The sequence below is a fragment of the Nicotiana attenuata genome, unplaced genomic scaffold (assembly GCF_001879085.1).
Source record: "Nicotiana attenuata strain UT unplaced genomic scaffold, NIATTr2, whole genome shotgun sequence".
NCBI classification, from domain to species: Eukaryota; Viridiplantae; Streptophyta; class Magnoliopsida; order Solanales; family Solanaceae; genus Nicotiana; species Nicotiana attenuata.
The window spans coordinates 152,140-170,635 of NW_017670724.1; positions in this window are offsets into that span (position 1 = coordinate 152,140).

Below are 18,496 nucleotides of genomic sequence, written 5' to 3' on the forward strand. Positions count from 1 at the left end.
TTAACATTTATTTTGTTTTACATCCACGTTCCCTTCTTTATCAATGACTTATACCCACGTTCTTTATTCCATTAAATCCCATAACTTCAACATCTGTAACGAATATTGACAAAAACCAAGCCCATAATTACAGTAGCACACTAGCACTGCATTTCAAACACACACCCTCCATCCACATTAAATCAGCTTTTGATTTTTGAGTTTACGGAGAAGGATGAAGAAGTGAGTGGTGGAGCAGAGGAGAGGGCTGTGAGGTTGAGGAACCAGAGGGATAAATGAAGAGGTTGTGGTTGTGTTGGTAAATCAGGTAAATTTGACATGGTATAAGTGCATCACTCCTCCCTTGCGATGATGCAGATTAAGCTTCAGTTTTGTAATTTATGAATATAAATTTACTGTGTAGAAAATACAATAAATCAATACTGTTGCTTTTTCATTTCTTTGTCGTTTTCTTTAGCCATCTTTTTTTAAAAGTGAAAAATTAAGTAAAGAAGATGCTCTTATTGCTTTCAAAGCAGTTTGGTGTAATACTATTAATAAAATATTATAATACCATTTTGCTTAATTATTAGGGATTTTTTCATTAAGCTTTTGCGGGGAAGACTTGCCGGATAGCAGCGCACATTTGTCACATGAGATCATCAACTGATAATGAATACTCAAGATTTAGAGCGATATTGGCCATTATCAATTTCAACTGAAGTATAAATATTTACCTTTTGAACTCATTTTTTATGTACTTGCTGAATTATCAATTCATAGACCTAAATTATAATTTACTATTAATAATAGTGAGATTGTTCTCTCTTAGTACATCAGCAGTTCACATCTGCAACAACTGGTGCAATCTCTTTAATGTTTTCTAGAATGACAGTGTTCTTTTTTGACTCAAATATGTACATATATCTAAGACGGCTATAAGACTAAAGTTGAATTTTTTAATAGGCGTATGGATGACTATTTGAGTTGAAGTTGATAGAAGATGTAGTATTTTAAGCGAAGCAAAATTTTTTGATGTTATAAGTTGTATGCTGAAACAATTGGAATCTAAACCAATAGTAAAGTTACATGTTGCAAAGATGTATAAAATGAATAGTAAGTAGCATGTTGCAAAGATGTATACAATAACTTTAGCAGATAGCATCTGCTATTTATAGCAAGAAAGAGTTTTAGGAACTTGCATAGAAGACTTGAGATTAAAGTGGTTATAATTAAGATTGGTGATACAAGAAGTATTCTGTAAAGGGACACTATAGACTAAATCGGCAATGGAGTTAGACAAGCTCGATTTTTATCCTCGTCATTATGTTTTGTTAGCTTTCTCTAAGTAGATATGGTTTGGTGTTTGATGTCCAAACTTCAGTATCTTTTTGTTGAATTCTACATATTTGTCACTTTCGTAATAAATTACTACGTATTAACTACCAAAAAAAAATTGCATTATTTTCTTTTTCCCCTTAGTCCTTTTTTTTTTTTGACAGAATAAGAAATATTTATATAAATACTTAAAGATGTCAGAGAAATAACAAAACCATAGAAATGCCTTCTAAGTTTGATAACCAAGTTCATCCAACTTGGTACATATACTATCCGAAATTGTTCTCACATATAGGTTCCTTCTCTATCAGAACGAACTATAGATTCTACTAATGGAGGGGGAACTGTAAAGTGAGTTGTTTTGTTGATGTTGGACGGACTAGAAGCTTTTTTTTGCCAAAAGGTGAGTTGCTTTATCGCCTTCTCGGAAGTTATGCTTGATTACCACCTCATGCAACCGGAGCATTAAAGACCTGCAATCGTGAATTAATGTGTCAGGAATGGGATAACCATGTTCAAGAATTCTAATTACCTCCGCGAAATCTGTCTCAATCTCAAGAGGCGTGAGATTTAAATTCCCTTTGCTTCTCATTTCATGTATTTTTCATTTGATTTGAATAGAAAAAAGTTTCCAGACAAACAAAGATATTACTATCTGATTAAAGAAAAATAATCAAATACGAATATACATACATCTAATAAATATTGTCATCATATATTAAACCACAAAAAAGAACACAGACACATGTATACTCCCTTCAAATTATTTTTCTTTTTGTTTCTTTAAAGGATCTTTAATAATAAAAAGTTCCGTTCATCTAAGCACTAATATTCCATCAATATAATAAACTAAATTTTATATGCATGTAACATAAAATTATGTCTCTTAATTTATAAAAAAAGTTCACACATATATTTTATAATCGCGCGAAGAGCGAGTCAATTCACTAATTATATTATATAAATGACAAGGGACAATTGCAATTGGCCAAAAGCAAATCACCAAAACCTAAACTACGTTCTAAACTCTTCAACCGCCAATCCTACCCCTACGTCCCCTTCCCCACTTTTCCAATTCTTTCTTCAACTATGAATAAACTAAAAAATGTGAGAACGACAGAAAAGAAGATTGAGAGAGAACCCATAGAGGTAAGCTCGTATCTCTATATTTTACGGTTTGTGAATTTTCTCATACCTACTTGACATGAATTTTTTGGGTTTAGTTTTGCGAATTATTCAGCAATTTAATATTCTGCCTTATTTTTATATATAGTGAGTGAAAGTTTGAAGATTTTGAAGAGGTAATTTTGGGAGGAGCCATAGTCGTGAACTGTAACAGCAAAGCAACATTACAAAATTGGGATCAAGAAAGAAGTTTACGAAGTCTACAGGTTTTTTTAATTTTTTTGTTGCTTTGTACTTTTCTCTTTTATTATATGTTAAAAATTCTTGTAAAAGAATTATCAAGAAATATTTCTTGTCTTATTGATATTCAATTTATATTTTTACTAATCGAACTTGCATCTTTGTATTGAAGTTTAAACTCAATTGTACCTGTTAAGTATTTAGTGAACTCATACAATTGTCAAATGTTGCCTTCTCCGGCTAAAATACCTCCTTTGGCCAAAAAGAATTAATCCATATCACTTGGAATTTTAGTCTAGTGCCAGACAATATGATCCGCCTCCAATTACAAAGTGATTTGTAACTTAGAAAGCACCAATGAGACTCGGTTAAGATTAAATTGCAGTACTGATGTTCTTAATCCTTGCAATCAATATGTATTTTGCTTCATTAATTAATTTTTGAAGCAATATAGTGACTACCTCTTTTGCATATGTGATCGGTTATTTTTTGCTTTGGGGTGTTAAAATACTTTATCATTAACATGCAGATTTGTGAAGTTAGAGCAGCAATGACAAATTAAGACTAAAGCTAAAGTGCAGTTAAGGCGGTGCTACGTCGGGAAGCGAGGAAGGAGAAGACGGTGCTACTTTGTGTCTCAAGCAAAATGGTGTTGTAGAAGAATTACGTATCGTGCATATTTTGAAATTTACAATTATAAGTAACTTGAAACTTATTGTGGAGTGTAATTTTTTTTAATTCTTAGCTACATTGTAACAATTCTTATGTATATGTTTTGGAATCTAAAATATTAAAATTTTAGCTGCATGATGAAAATTCTTGTGACCAATTATTTTGTGGCAAATTCTTCGATTATAGCAATAAAAATTTAGAATTCGAGGCTACACATATATGTAGTTGATAGTTATTTTTTCACTTACCGTAGCAAATGATTAAACTATAGCTTGAATTCTATATATTTTATGGCAAGAAGAATGAATTCTTAGCTACATACCAAAATGTTTGTGACAAATACTTCGATTGTAGCTATAAATTTATGAAATCGTAGCTAAATAAAAGAACAATTACCACGAGACTGAGGTATATAAATAGCCACAACATATGAATTTTCGTAGCAAACAAATTAATTCTTTTGCCACGATAAAACACCTTGTGGCTACAACATAAAGATTGCTACAAAGTTTATTTGTTGTGGCAAAAGAATAAGAGTTTTTGCTATAAGTATATATTTTGTGACAAAAAAAGTTCTGTTAATATTGCAACAATACAAAAAATATTAGTCCTTAGCCACGAACCATGTAAAGTCTGTAGCTAACTTTTAGTTACGCTACTTCTTGCTACGAATGCTACGGAAAAAAATATTGTGGCTAAAGTGTTTAGCCACAAAATTTTTCATATTTAGCTACAATATATTTTGTAGCTGTAAATGCATAGTGTTGTAGTGTGACCTACATCGAGGGCAGCACAATCTCGAAGTCAATCAAGAAAGAGTGGGAATTTCTCAAGGACATGTGGACCAGGGCATAAATTAAAGGATACGATTTGTACAAAATGGTACAGGTCCGTACTAGGTTGTTATACACCTGTACCAATAGAATTTCATACTACAATTAGGAATGTACTATGTTGGGGTTTTCTCCCCCTATATAAAGGGGACCCCAATCATTTTGTAAGCATCATCTCACATTATTCACTGCAATAGAACATTCTATTCTGCTTTTCTTGTTTAACGTGCTCAACAATTGTTCTTCAGCTTTATTGTCTTTACTTTATTATTCATACTTTATTGTTCTTAGCTGACCTCGAGGTCCCTGGGATAACCAAGCTCGAGGCCCTCATTGCTCCAACAACACTGATTTGGTTCATCATTTCTTCTTACTTAAGCTTAATATTACTTGTTTATTCGCTAGTATTAGAATATATCACATATCTTTAAAACCACAAATTATCTTTAATTGTTACTCACATTTTTTGAGGTAAACAGTTTGGCGCCCACCGTGGGCTAAAGATAATAGTGATTATTTTAGTGCTAGTTTCTGATAACACACGTTATTCTTCACACTTTTTCTTGTCAAAGATTTTTTGATTTCAGGCCAAAATATGTCTAGCACACAAAACGCACCAGCTCATGACAGTGAGGGACTCGGAGAAAACAACGGTATAGGGGTCGGTGTACCACCCATAAACCCCAAGGGAATGCCAAATTTGGAGCCTGTTGATATTAGTTCACATAACGCTCTAAACACGGACGGAGGCACAGACCCCATGAGGAATGCACAGGGAAGCCCGAGCCGGAGGCCAAGAAACGCGAGGAATGGAAGAAGGAGGAGTCAGCCTCCAAGTGATATTCGAGATGCTGCAAGCTTAGCAAGTCGCCATTGCATAACTTCAGAGTCAAAACAGAACTCCAAACACCGCCGAACCAGTGGACGCCCGGCGTACGGAACCTGCGCCTGAAAGGCCCGTGAAAATGGCTCAGGGACTGATCCCGCTATTATGAAAATGCTTGAAGAACTGACCAAAAGAATCGAGTCCGGAGAAAAGAAAATTGAAGAAAATGACAAAAAGGTGGAGACATACAATTCAAGAGTCGACCAGATACCAGGAACACCTCCGATTTTGAAAGGACTGGATTCAAAAAAGTTCATACAAAAATCTTTCCCCCCAAGTGCGGCTCCAATGCCCATTCCCAAGAAGTTTCGCATGCCGGATATACCGAAATATAATGGAACAACTGACCCTAATGAACATATTACTTCATACACTTGTGGAATCAAAGGAAATGACTTGAATGATGATGAAATCGAGTCAGTATTGCTAAAAAAGTTTGGGAAAACATTATCAAAAGGAGCTATGATCTGGTATCACAACTTAGCTCCCAACTCTATTGATTCATTTGCTATGTTGGCGGACACCTTCGTGAAAGCACACGCCGGGGCCATAAAGGGAGCCACAAGAAAATCGGACGTCTTCAAAATAAAATAAAGGGATGACGAGATGCTAAGGGAGTTCGTGTCCCGATTTTAGATGGAAAGGATGGAATTACCACCAGTCTCCGATGACTGGCTAGTTCAGGCCTTTATGCAAGGTTTGAATGAAAAAAGCTCGATAGCATCTCGACAGCTAAAGCATGACTTGATCGAATATCCAGCTGTGACATGGTCTGATATGCACAATCAGTATCAGTCAAAAATTAGGGTCGAGGACGACTAGTTGGGAGCCCCCCCGGGCTCAGTTCACCCGAACAGATTCGCAGCCAAGCCCCCGAGGGACATAGACCGGGGCAAGATTCAACAGGGAAAGATATCAACCGTACTTCAAAGATAGAAGGAACATTTCAAGGCGTAATGCACCTCGGAATGAATGAAGAGTAGATCGAGGCCGAATCTCCCGGGGACTCATGGGCAAAACCGGGTCCAACAAGCGCTCGGGACCAGTGGAGGCACCCAGATTATCAGAATACAACTTCAGTATCGACGCCTCAAGTATCGTCTCAGCCTTTGGCAAAATTAAAGATACTAGATGGCCCAAGCCTATACAGACGGATTCTTCTCAGAGAAACCCCAACTTAACGTGTAAGTATCATGGTACTCACGGGCATAAGACTGAGGATTGCAGGCAACTCAGAGAGGAGGTAGCCCGATTGTTCAACGAGGGGCATCTTCGCGAATTTCTCAGCGACTGGTCCAAGAATTATTTTCGAGAAAGAGATACAAACAGGAAGAATGAAAACCCGAAGAACCTCAACATGTCATTCACATGATCATCAGTGGAGTCGATGTCCCACAGGGACCTATATTCAAACGTACCAAAGTGTCCATCACAAAGGAAAAATGGACTCAGAACTATGCACCCGAGGACGCTCTATCGTTCTGTGACGAGGAAGTAGAGGACGTACCCCAGCTTCACAATGATGCTCTGGTAATCTCTATCCTTTTAAATAAAATTCAGGTAAACGTGTTTTAGTGGATCCAGGTAGCTCGGCGAACATAGTCAGATCGAGGGTCATGAAACAACTCGGCCTGCAAGATCAGATTATACCTGCATCTCGGTTGTTGAATGGCTTCAACATGGCAAGTGAAACAACGAAGGGAGAAATTATCTAGCCAGTAAACGTAGCCGGGACCATACAAGACACCAGGTTCCATGTCATCGAAGGTGACATGAGGTATAACGCACTCCTCGGGAGACCATGGATACACAACATGAGGGCAGTGCCTTCGACACTCCACCAGATGATGAAATTCCCGACAGAGGAAGGAGTGAAACAATCCAGGGGGAACAACATGCTGCAAAAGAGATGTTTGCAATCGAGGAAGTGGTGCCGATGCCAGAACCCTTGGCCTCGGGAAAGTCGAGCTCTAAAGGTAAGCAGGTGGCTAAGTAGTATCACAGCTCCAAGCCTCGACGGAAGCAGAATAACAGGTAACCGAAGGTGAATAAGGGAACTCCCCAGATCCTCGATCCTTCGTTGTTCCTGAGAAGCCCGATGCTACCAAGTCAACCTCTCGAGAGAAAGGTACACCTGGGAACGAGATTAATCCCGACACTCAGGAAAAAACTCATTTAGTTTCTTAATGGTAATACGAATCGCATTGCTTTGTCCCGTATAAATATGGCAGCGATTCCGCTCGAAGAATAAACAGGTTAAATAATAAAAGCTTATATTGATGATATGACCGGTCAAGTCCATGTGCGCAGAGGACCACTTTAATTCATTTGCAGGAAACAGTCAACGTTTCGTGGCGATGCAACACAAAGCTCAACCCAGAGAAATGTGCCTTCGGGGTTAGCACGGGCAAGTTTCTAGGCTTCATGGTGTCAGATCGGGGCATCAGAATCATCTCCAACCAGGTCGAGGCTTTCAAAGATATTACGATCGCGGATAGCAAGATAGGACCGTATTGAGCCTTGAAGTCGTTGGTAAAGGATTTTACAGGCCCGGCATAATGGGAGCTCTCAAAGGCGCAGGATCTCAAAGACACCTCTTTTTACACGAAGGCCTTAGGTTTTAAAGCATACGCTGCACTCTTTTTCCCTTGGCTCGGGTTTTGTCCCAAATGGGTTTTACCTGTCACGCCCCAAAATCGAGGGACATGACCGCCGCTCGACCGGGTAGCCCCAGTCAAGCGGACCTGGATGCCTTTCCTAACCCACGTGATACCCCATATTTTCATTACTCATTAATCAAAAGAAATAGCCATTATAGTAAAAATACCTTTTCACGAAATATACAATAACAACATGGTTACTTAGCGCAGTTTACAACTTACATTGCCCAACATACCAAAATACATGTTACATAAGTTCGTAACCCACATTTACTGTCTACGGAGCCTCTAAGATACACAGGATAATACAGTACCTGCCGGGAACAAGGCTCTGGCTATACCTTACACAAAAACCAAAATAAGACTCCGGAGTAAACAGCGGCATGAGCCATGCAGGGCCCCGAAGGAAAGGGGCTCACCAATACAGCTGACGGAAGATGAAGAGGAGCTACGGTCGGTGGACTGGAGTACCTGCTACTGATCCACCTACAATCATAACACGAATGTAGCGCCCCCGGCAAAGGGACGTCAGTACATTTGAATTGTACTGGTATGTATGAACAAACTTTGCCCTAAGCAAACTCAAACCATACACAAGTAACACGTAGTAATGGAATCAACAATCAAATACATATGAAAGGAAACAATCAATCCAAACAAATTTACAATCTCTCCATTTCCCTTCAACGTTATTCACATAAATGATTTCACAACTTTCTCATATTTTCATTTCAGTAGTGATTCCGATCACTTTCCACCCTTATTACCTCGGCCACCCTCATTACCTCGGCCACCCTTATCACCCCAACCCACAATTTATCATTTTGTGTTGCGGCGCGCAACCCGATTCCACCGGACAATCACCTTTCACCAACAACACAACGACAACAACAATTCACAAAGAACAACAACAACAATTCTCAAGGAATAACAACAACAATTCACAAGGAATCTCCGTAACCATCAATACCATTTCCATCATGCTCAACAACTCATATGCATTTATTGTACAACGATAATTTTCCACGACAAGCCATACATGTTATTACCTTAGCTGTTCCGATTGCATCAATTACTATTTCCTTCCATCATTTGTTTCACAATTCTTACCACATAGCAGATTCACAATTACATACCTGGTTCATTGCCAATTACTTACACCATCTCATCGAAAGACATAACCACAAACACTCAACCGTACCAATCACAAGAATTTCACAGACAATCCACGTAGAAATCACATACCAAGCACTCAAACACCAAGCAAGGTGATTTTACAAAGGTCAAAGTTAGCCATACATACCTGGAGCCGAATTCCCTTTTAATTTCTACTTTCAACTTCACCAAAAAGTCTAGAAACGTCAATCTAGTGCACAAATTAACACATATTTCTTAGAATCAAAGTTCACAATCACAACCCGAACACATTTAGATTGTCAACCCTCCTTTGTATAATTCTTTACTCCTACCCAATTCCTCTTACTAGATTTTAGGTTTTAAAAGGCATGCATGTATGTTTCAACCCCTATTATCAAGAATCAATGCATGAGACTTCCCCCCCTTAATTAAACCTGAAAACTTATGAAAATGGGTTAGGGATTTTACCTGCAAGAATGGGGATGAAGATAATCGCTTTGAAATTTCCCGGCCCGGATAGTTTGGTAGAGTCAAATTTGAAGAAGGTGACTTTCTCTCTCAAGAACCCTCTCTTCCTCTCTCTTATTTTGTTCAGAAACTTGTTAAAAATGAGGGGGTTGGGGTGTTTTATTAAAAAGGGGGTTGGGTTTAAAATTTAGAAAATTAGGAGTTCGAGTCAGGTCTGCGGTCGCACTTTGCGATCGCAGATCCGAAATGCGATCCGCAGAATGGACCGCAAAAAGTGTTCCAAAAACCTGATTCCACTGTTTGGGTATGCGGCAGAAATGCGGTCTGCATACACGGTTTGCGGTCGCATAGTGCACCGCATTTTGACCTCAAATTTGACTGACACGCTGACTCACTTTGCGGTGGAAATGCGGTCCGCATATCAGTTATGCGGTCGCATAATGGACCGCATTTTGACCTTAATGTTAACCAAACCACTGACTCATAATGCGGCGAAAATGCGGTTCGCATACTTGATTTGCGACCGCATCATGGACCGCAAAATAGCACTTTTCTGGAAAAACTTGGTTCTTTGATTTTTAAACACTTAGATCAGTATAATGGGTCCGAGCCGCGGCGAACACATATCCGGACCCTGACCCTACGAGCAACTGGGTTTTGAGCACACATTTTTCACGGGGCCTTACATTACCGGCAAGGTTTTTAACGAGGCAACAACTATGTGCTGCCTAAGGAAAACTCAACAGTATCCAAGGTTTCTTTTTAATCAACCTCGAATACTGTGGGGCATCACCCTCGGAGGTCATATTTTCAAGAAAAATGCTTCATGCCTAAGAGAACCTCGATAGGAAAACTTTGTAATGGGCGAAACGGTCAGATGAACCGTGTCCATATAGTAGTCAAGCCCCGAAGCAAAGCATGTACACATGTACCAATTCTGTTAATATCAAAAACACTTTGTGTCTCAAAGAAGTCTACTATTACACGAACTATACACTCATAATCCTACGGGAAATGGCTCAAGAGCCAAAGCATGAAAACACCCCGAATACCCGGGGACTGTCATCGATAGTCAGTACATCCGAGTCATCAAAAATTCGGACTTATAAGACCTCAAAGAGGCACCCCCTCTAAACAAAGGCCAAGGACAATGTGCTCGGGGACTAGCGTATCGAACAAGTTCGGGAAGTTATGGGGAAACAAACCCAAGGGATATTCCCAAAGTCTACGGTCATACTAAAGACTACGATCATATGAAGGCTACGGCCAAAGTTATGCGACTCAGAGACATCTGATTCCGCTATAAATTAAAGGCCTTCAAACATTGAAAAACCGGTTAAATCAGGCTACCCTCGGCAACAGAAAAATATGAAGGGCTTCGATAAATTTAGCCCCCGAAAAATCTGAAGGCCTCGATAAATTCGGCCCTCGAAATATCCAAGGGCTTCGATAACATCGGCCTTCGGAGATACCTCAAGATGTTATGGTTACATAAACAGATCACTAATAAGGTTTCGACATGTCGGAACTTCGAAAAAACCTACGGGTACAAAAAATACATGCTAAGGCATAATTAAACTTTCACTAAGTTTTTAAAGCCGAAATGAGGGAAAATTTATATAGCCATTCTATGAGGCCGAATCGGCCCAACTTAAAGAGCCTAAGGGCCGATATATAAGAGCCCAAGGGCCAACTTAAAGAGCCTAAGGGACGATATATAAGAGCCCAAGGGCCAACTTAAAGAGCCTAAGGGCCGATATATAAGAGCCTAAGGGCCAGCTTCGAAAGGCTTAAGGGCAAAAAACGTATTATACGGGACTCCGTTCTCACTCGACCCGGACTCAAGAGTCGCGATATCCCGAGCTTTAGTCAGATCGATTTAAACTTAGCTCAAGGATGAATATTTCTATCAATAAGGATCTAAGGGTTTACCATATCCCGAGCCCAAGCCAATTCCAGGGCCAATCATTCAAGTTATGCAAAAGAAGTATTCCATAAATCAAAACGATATGAAATCCAGCGCAAGTCAAAAATGAGATAAAGAGTTCCTATTATATTTCCAAAAGATGATTACAGGGGATGTTCTCATAAGGATACTTGTGCAAAAACAAAATAAGGAAAACTAAAACTACTCCGGAGTTACATCTTCGGTAGTTGCATCCTCAGGAGCCACATCTTCGAAAGCCTCATCCCTAGAGACTTCGCCCTCATCTTCTCAACTCTCGGAGCCACTGGCTAAATCGTCCTCATTGGAAAGCAGAGCGACAACCTCTTCTTCCAAAATCTTCGCCCTTTCAATATCGGCGGAGAGATCGAAGCCGTGGACGTGTACCTCCTCGAGGGTAGTCCTCTAAGATTGACGCCTAGCATGATCAAGTGCCCTCGATAACTTAACTTTTGCTGCAGAAGAGATCTCCTTTGCCCGAACATTAGCTGTTTCAGCATCGACTCGATACGAAGACATAATTGCCTCAGCATCAGACCTGGCCTTAGTCAGTTCACCAGCGGATTTAGCTTTAAGCTCCTCGATGTCACGGCCTCGAGCTAGGCTCTCCCCCCTCACACTTTGAAACTGACGTTCGAGGGAAGTCAGCTTTTCTAGAAGAGTTCTTTCTCGGAGACAAGATCATCCATGCTCTGCCTCCACCCCAAGGTCTCGACTTCTTTTATTTTTAGCTCCTCCTGAAGCTGCGCCACCAGGTCGGGCTTCATATAAAACTGCAAAATTAAAGGTATTAGACATCAAGACAAGCAAGTTCATAATAGGTCCGCAAAGGTTATATTACCTTCTCAACATACTCGACCTGCCCTTGGTGAGCCTGTGCCAATTCAACCAGAAGATCGCTGATCTCCGCCTCTTTCTTAGCATAGAGGGCTTTAAGGTCGTCCCCCCTCCTTCGAGACCTTTTTGAGCTCAACCTCACATCGAGCAAGATCGGTTCGAGACTTGGAAAATGCCTTTTTGTGGAGCACCACGGCCTTCATTAAAAAGGAGGAAAAATGGATTCAGAAACAGCAAAAGCGCAGGCACAGGCATAACGAACAGGAAACTTACTTGTTTGAAGAGTCTACGAGCCTCATCAAAAATGAAAGAAGCGTCTGGATCGGGGCCATTTTCAAGCCCTGCAAGGGATTCTCGAAAGATGTCATGTCCTTTATGGCTTGCTTCCACTTCAGAATACCTCAGATTCTGAGCATCCCGGATCTGCCCATCGAAGAACTCGGGACCAAGAGTTGAGTCATCTACATTGATTACCCCAAATGATACGCTTGGGCGTTCTCTTTATTTTGAAGAGGCTCGAGACTGCGTTGTTCGACCTTACCCTCCAGATGGCCTCCTAGGCGAGGTGCCTTTTTTCTGCATGATAGCTCGTGGGCTTTATTTGAACTCCCCTCGGAGATCTCTTCGATTCTGGAAGGCACCGCATCGACCTTCACCGGCTCGACGGACTTCGAAGCACCAACATTTCTTCTTTCACAGGCTACTAACAGGCAGTCGTCATCTTCTTCTTCCTCCTGGTCTCGAAAGCGTTGGACCGTTTTCGGAGATAGGGTCGACGTATCAACCTTGGACCTTCGAGCCACGCTTTTCTTAGGCTTCGGGTATTTGCGGACAACTCTCTTTTTCTCTTTCTTTCCTTAGAAGACTTTAGAACTTCTTCGTCATCATCCGAAGGCGGCTGCATGGCAACGACGTCTCTATGACCTATAAAAAATCGAAATAAATAAACTATAAAGGGAAGTGCAAGGAAACAAACAAGGTAGCTCACCATGAATTTTGGCCTCCCATCGACCTTTGGCCAAATCTCGCTAACAACGCTCTGAGTATGAGGAAGCGGAAGCCAAATTTTAAACCCAGCTTTCGAGGTCCGGGACCCCACCAAGAAACCAAGCAGTGGCTGCGCCACTGGAAAGGGGTTAGTCCGAGAAAAAGGATGAAGCCGAGAAAAAGAAAAAAGAGCAGGACGTAAACTCGCTATGTACTTACGGTTCGTGTTCCACTCCTTGGGAACGACATCCAATCAGCAGGAATCAGATCGGAGGTCCTGACTCGGACGAACCGGCTCATCCATCCACGGTCTTTGTCCTCATCAATGCTAGAGAAGAGAGACTTTGAGGACCGGCATTGTAACTTTATCAAACCCCCACGATAAAGTCGGGGACTGTACAGTTTGATCAGATGATCGAGGCTAGAAGCCATCCCCTCGACTTAGTTTGAATAGAACATGATCAAGTAAACGATTTGCCAAAAGGAGGGGTAGATCTGGCCAAGCATCACTCGGTATCATTGCAAAAGTCAAGAATCACCGGATATGTGGGACCCTGAGCCGGGATTGCAGGACCCAACGTAAATGGGTAGGTATATACGCTCAAGTACCCAGCTTTATATGTAGTGATGTCCTCCTCGGAGGAAGGGATCACTATTTCTTTATTATCCCACTTGCAGTCCTCCTTTACTTGCCCGAGCTCGGCCTCGGCCACCAAGAAAACATATCGAGACATGGGCTCGCATTGGCCTGGTGTTGATGCAGGTTTATCGATTTTGAATTCGAATGTTATTTCACATGGCAGAGGGATGCACTCTTCAATACGAGGGGGTACTACCGGTTTACTCTTGGTTAATCGGGAAGATGGAGAAGCTTTTTCTTTTTGAGAAACCGGTTTAGAGGTGTTAGCCATCACAAATGCGGAAGACCCAAGAAAATGAAGAAGTGTTGAAAGTAAATAGAAGGGAGAATTCAAGGAAATGGAAAAAGGCTAATGAGACTTTGTGAACAATATGAGAATGAAAGTTTGTAAGGTTGTGGAATTAGCCTAGTTATAGAGATCACTTAAGCGTGCTAGGGAAGCCAAAAGGCCGACCGTCAGCCGCCCCCAATTAATGATTTTGGGAATCATACAAAAAGTAACTTTTCAGTCACATCAACCGCTTATGTCATGATATTGGCATCAGGACCAACGCATCGAGAATTAATTTGTCAAAAATCATAAAGGGTAACCTACGAGTCGAGTTCGAGCAAACACTCACTCGACTACTAAGCCCAAGGGCTACCCGAGTTCGAGCAAATTCTCACTCGCGGACTATCTATAAAGCCTAAGGGCCGAGTTCGAGCAGACACTCACTCAACTGCTAAGCCCAAGGGCTATCCAAGTTCGAGCAAATTCTCACTCGGGGACTATCTATAAGGCCTAAGGGCAATCCTTATTACAAGTTCGAGTACATACCTGCTCGACTGCAAAGCCCAAGGGCTATCCGAGTTTGAGCAAATTCTCACTCGGGGACTATAAAAAGATCTAAGGATTAACTTCATTTTGAGATATTTCTCTCACCCAACTCGAGCTCGGGGATCATGATGTTCGGGGTTCGCATTTAAGCTCAACTCGAAGATTAACGAAAACCTCGAGGGGTACTATATTAAAAACCTAAGGGTTTATCATGTTCTGAGCTCGATATTTGGGCTAGCTATTGAAACCATCTCATCAAAGTCTTTTACAGATAAAGATAGAGTAAAATTCAGCACGAATTTTGATTCTAGTTGTCAAAAGTTACCAATTTGAAGAATTAGGAGTTTATAGGTTTGAGCGAAAGTTGACTTTGGATCCAATTGGTGTTCTGGAACTTTGGATAGGTTCATTTGGTTGAATGGAACTTGTATGGAAAGTTTTGTTGAGATCCAAGGTGCTTAGGCATGAATGAGACGCTTGGTTGGAAGTTTAGAGATTCTTGAACCTAAGAGAGTTCAATGCGTGTTAACCTTTGATTCTTAGATGTGATATTTTTGTATGTGTTTGGAGGCCTTAGATAGGTCCAGGTAATGTTTATGGATTTATTAATATGATTGGATAGGGTCCTAGGAGCCTCGGGTGAGTTAACCCGGAGCATATTTGGAGACTGCTGATTTTCTGGTATCTGGTGTTCATCGCATTCGTGATGGGAGTAACGCATTTGCAATGAAGGATTTTGGGCTGGGGGCTGCTGTTCTTCGCATTCTCGAAAGGGAGTCGCGTTCGTGAAGAAGGATATTGGTCCGGAGGTTTTGGCCTTCGTGTTCACGAAGGTATAGATCGTGTTCGTGAAGGAGTGAGATATATGGTCTTCGTGTTCGCGAAACTCCTGCCGTGTTCGTGAATGAGGTTTTCTGGGAAGTGGCATATTTTGCTTCGCGAACGTGGAGCTGAGGTCGCGTTCACGAAGGGTAGTGCTGGGCACACTTTTAAGTTGTGATTTTCGGGATTTTTGCTCATTTTCTCATATTTTGAACCCTAGACTTAGAGATGGGCGATTTTTCAAGGAGATTTTCATACAAGCCAAAATGGTAAGTGATATTACTCATTTGTGACTATATTTTAAGAATCTACATGAATTTTTAACCTCTAAATCAAGGATTTAAAGTGTAAAAATTGAGGTTTTTGTATGAAATTAAGAGAGTAATTTTGGGGTTTTGATTATGGAATTGTAACCCAATTTAGAATCTAATAATATGTTTTGGAATTTTGGGGTTATGGGTGAGCTATATCTATGATCAATTTTCCGAGGCCTGAGGTTGACTTTTGTTGACTTTTTAATCTGAGCTAAAGATTAAATCTTTTTGTTATGTAATCAATTCCTAAGGCTTGTATTGACTCATTATAAGTAATAGTTTATTAGTTTCGAGTCGTTTGAGGGTGTTGAGAGAAAAAATAATTTTTGAAGGTTGAAGGTGCTACTAGGTGGAGATAAGTCTTTTGTTTATCCTTGTAAGAGAGAATTCTTTCCATGTGTGATCTATTTGCTACTTGTTACTGATTTAGGAGCCACGTATGTGCTAGGTGACGATCGTATATGCATAGCTGGTTATGATCATATCCAATAGAGTTTGTATTATTATACCTTGTTTGGACTATGTAAATTTGTTATATATATTTCATTGACTACGTGATGACTCATAATTATGATTTAGAAGCATGCTTAAGGTAATGACTTGTTAAATGGGGAATAAAAGATTATCTTTCCACATTAAGCTTTCTTATTAAGCCGTAATAATACACTTGTCTTATTTGATTCATGATTTGGTGGTAATATGGCTTAATTTTACTCATGTTAAATATTATGGTTAGACTTGAATGTTGAAATAGCTTATTAAAGTGTTGTAATAAATTGAATTACATGAATAGCCATAGTCATCTTTTAGCCATGTGAGATTTTATATGTATTTCTATTGTTATGTTCTAGTGCCTCTTAATTATATTATTTCATATACATATGCATGATTTGGAGAGCTGAATATTGTGAAAAGTTGAGGATTTGGCGCTAAGGACACTATGAGCAGATATTAATTATCGGTTATTGATTATTAATTGTAAAATGATCAACACTTGGATATTGATTCGTCCATCCAGAATCAGGTGATTGCCCATGTTATTTTGGGCCCTATGAGTGTAGGCACTCAGACTTATTGCTTGATTTGGACACGTGACCTGTGTTAGGCACATGAATTTGTGCTGTGAGATAGTGTGAAGAGATATTGAACATAAAAATTTATATATATTAGACTTGTGCCATGGCTTTTATATAGCTATTAGTAGATACATATCATGGTGTTATGCGAGGATTGAGGTATTTGATATCTGATTTGACCTCTCTTTATCTATAAAGCATGCCTAAATCCCATATGTAGCGTGTCTCTATTCTTTGTATCACTTTGATGATACCATGCTTTGCTTTGTATCTTATTTATGCTTTTACTTGATTATTGGATTGTTAGCAAGTGTAGACGTCGACTTGTCGCCACTACTTCTTCGAGGCTAGACTTGATACCTACTGAGTATCGTGGTTATACTATTATACTTCTGCATATTTTTGTGTAGGTTTTGAGGTAGGTATCAGTGGTACTCATCCTGCTGTGTAAGAGTATTTGCTGGAGACTTCGTGGTGAGATGCCTTACTTGAGTCCCCCTTCCCTACTTATCTTTATCTGTTTATTTATCTTCTTTACAGAAGGATGTTATTGTTCAGTTGTGACTATTACTCTTTTTATTGCTTATGACATCATGATACCAGGTTTTGGGATGCTGGGGAGACAGTTGGGGTCGCATTTTGACCATGTTTGAGACTTATTCATATCATGATACTATTTTGAGACTTGTTCCGCTTTTATATTCTATATCATATCTCTGATAATGACTTAATAATTAGATCTTATTGTTGTTGTTAATAGTTGGCTTGCCAAGCAAGTGAGTTAGGCACCATCACGATATTTGGTGGGATTTTTGGTTGTGATAAGTTGGCATCAGAGCTCCAAGTTCTATGGGTCTCACAAGTCACGAGCATGCCTAATAAAGTCTTGTGGATCGGTATAGAGGCGTGCATATCAATATGTGGGAGGTTATATGACTTTAGAACTTTCCTCTCTTGATCTTTATCATGCGTTGATTATTGTCTAAGTCTAAATCTTTCTATTTCGCTCTCACACAGATGGTTAGAACGCATGCTTTAGCAGTAATAACAGGTGAGGGAGAGGTAGTACCACTAGTGGTAGCAGAGACATGCAGGGCTCGGGGGAGGGCCAATGAGTCGCAGCTAGGGGTAGATCACCTATCAGAGCCCGTGGCCATGCCAGGGTAGTATCAGCGGCCCACCTGCAGATCAGGTGAAGGATCAAGTTATGGATGATTAGGTTGAGGCTCCAGTACCCCCTCAGTATCTAGAGTGCTTTGTTCTTGCACCAGTATTCCAAGAGGATATGGCTAAGATGTCAGTTTGATGCCTTGGCTCTAGAGTGGTTCCAGTGGACCCAACCACATCTCAGGCTGGAGGGGGAGCTCATACCCATGCCATTCGTACTTCAGAATGAGCATCTATGATGTTTCAGACGCTGAGAGTATTGCCAGTTATAGTGGACAATACATTATAGCAACTAGGCTCGAGTTTATTCCTGTTATCTTTGCTGAGGAGCACAAGAGGATGGATAGGTTTCAGAGGCTACATCCTCCTTACTTTGAGGGTGGTTCTTCATAGGATGCACATGATTTTCTAGTCTGATGTCATCTGATGCTTCACAATTTGGATTTGGTAGAGTCCAATGGGGTGGATTTCACTACATTTCAGCTGAGAGGGGCTGCCAGCAGGTGGTGGCAGACTTATGTGCTGGGAAGGCCAGAAGGTTCATCTCCTCTTA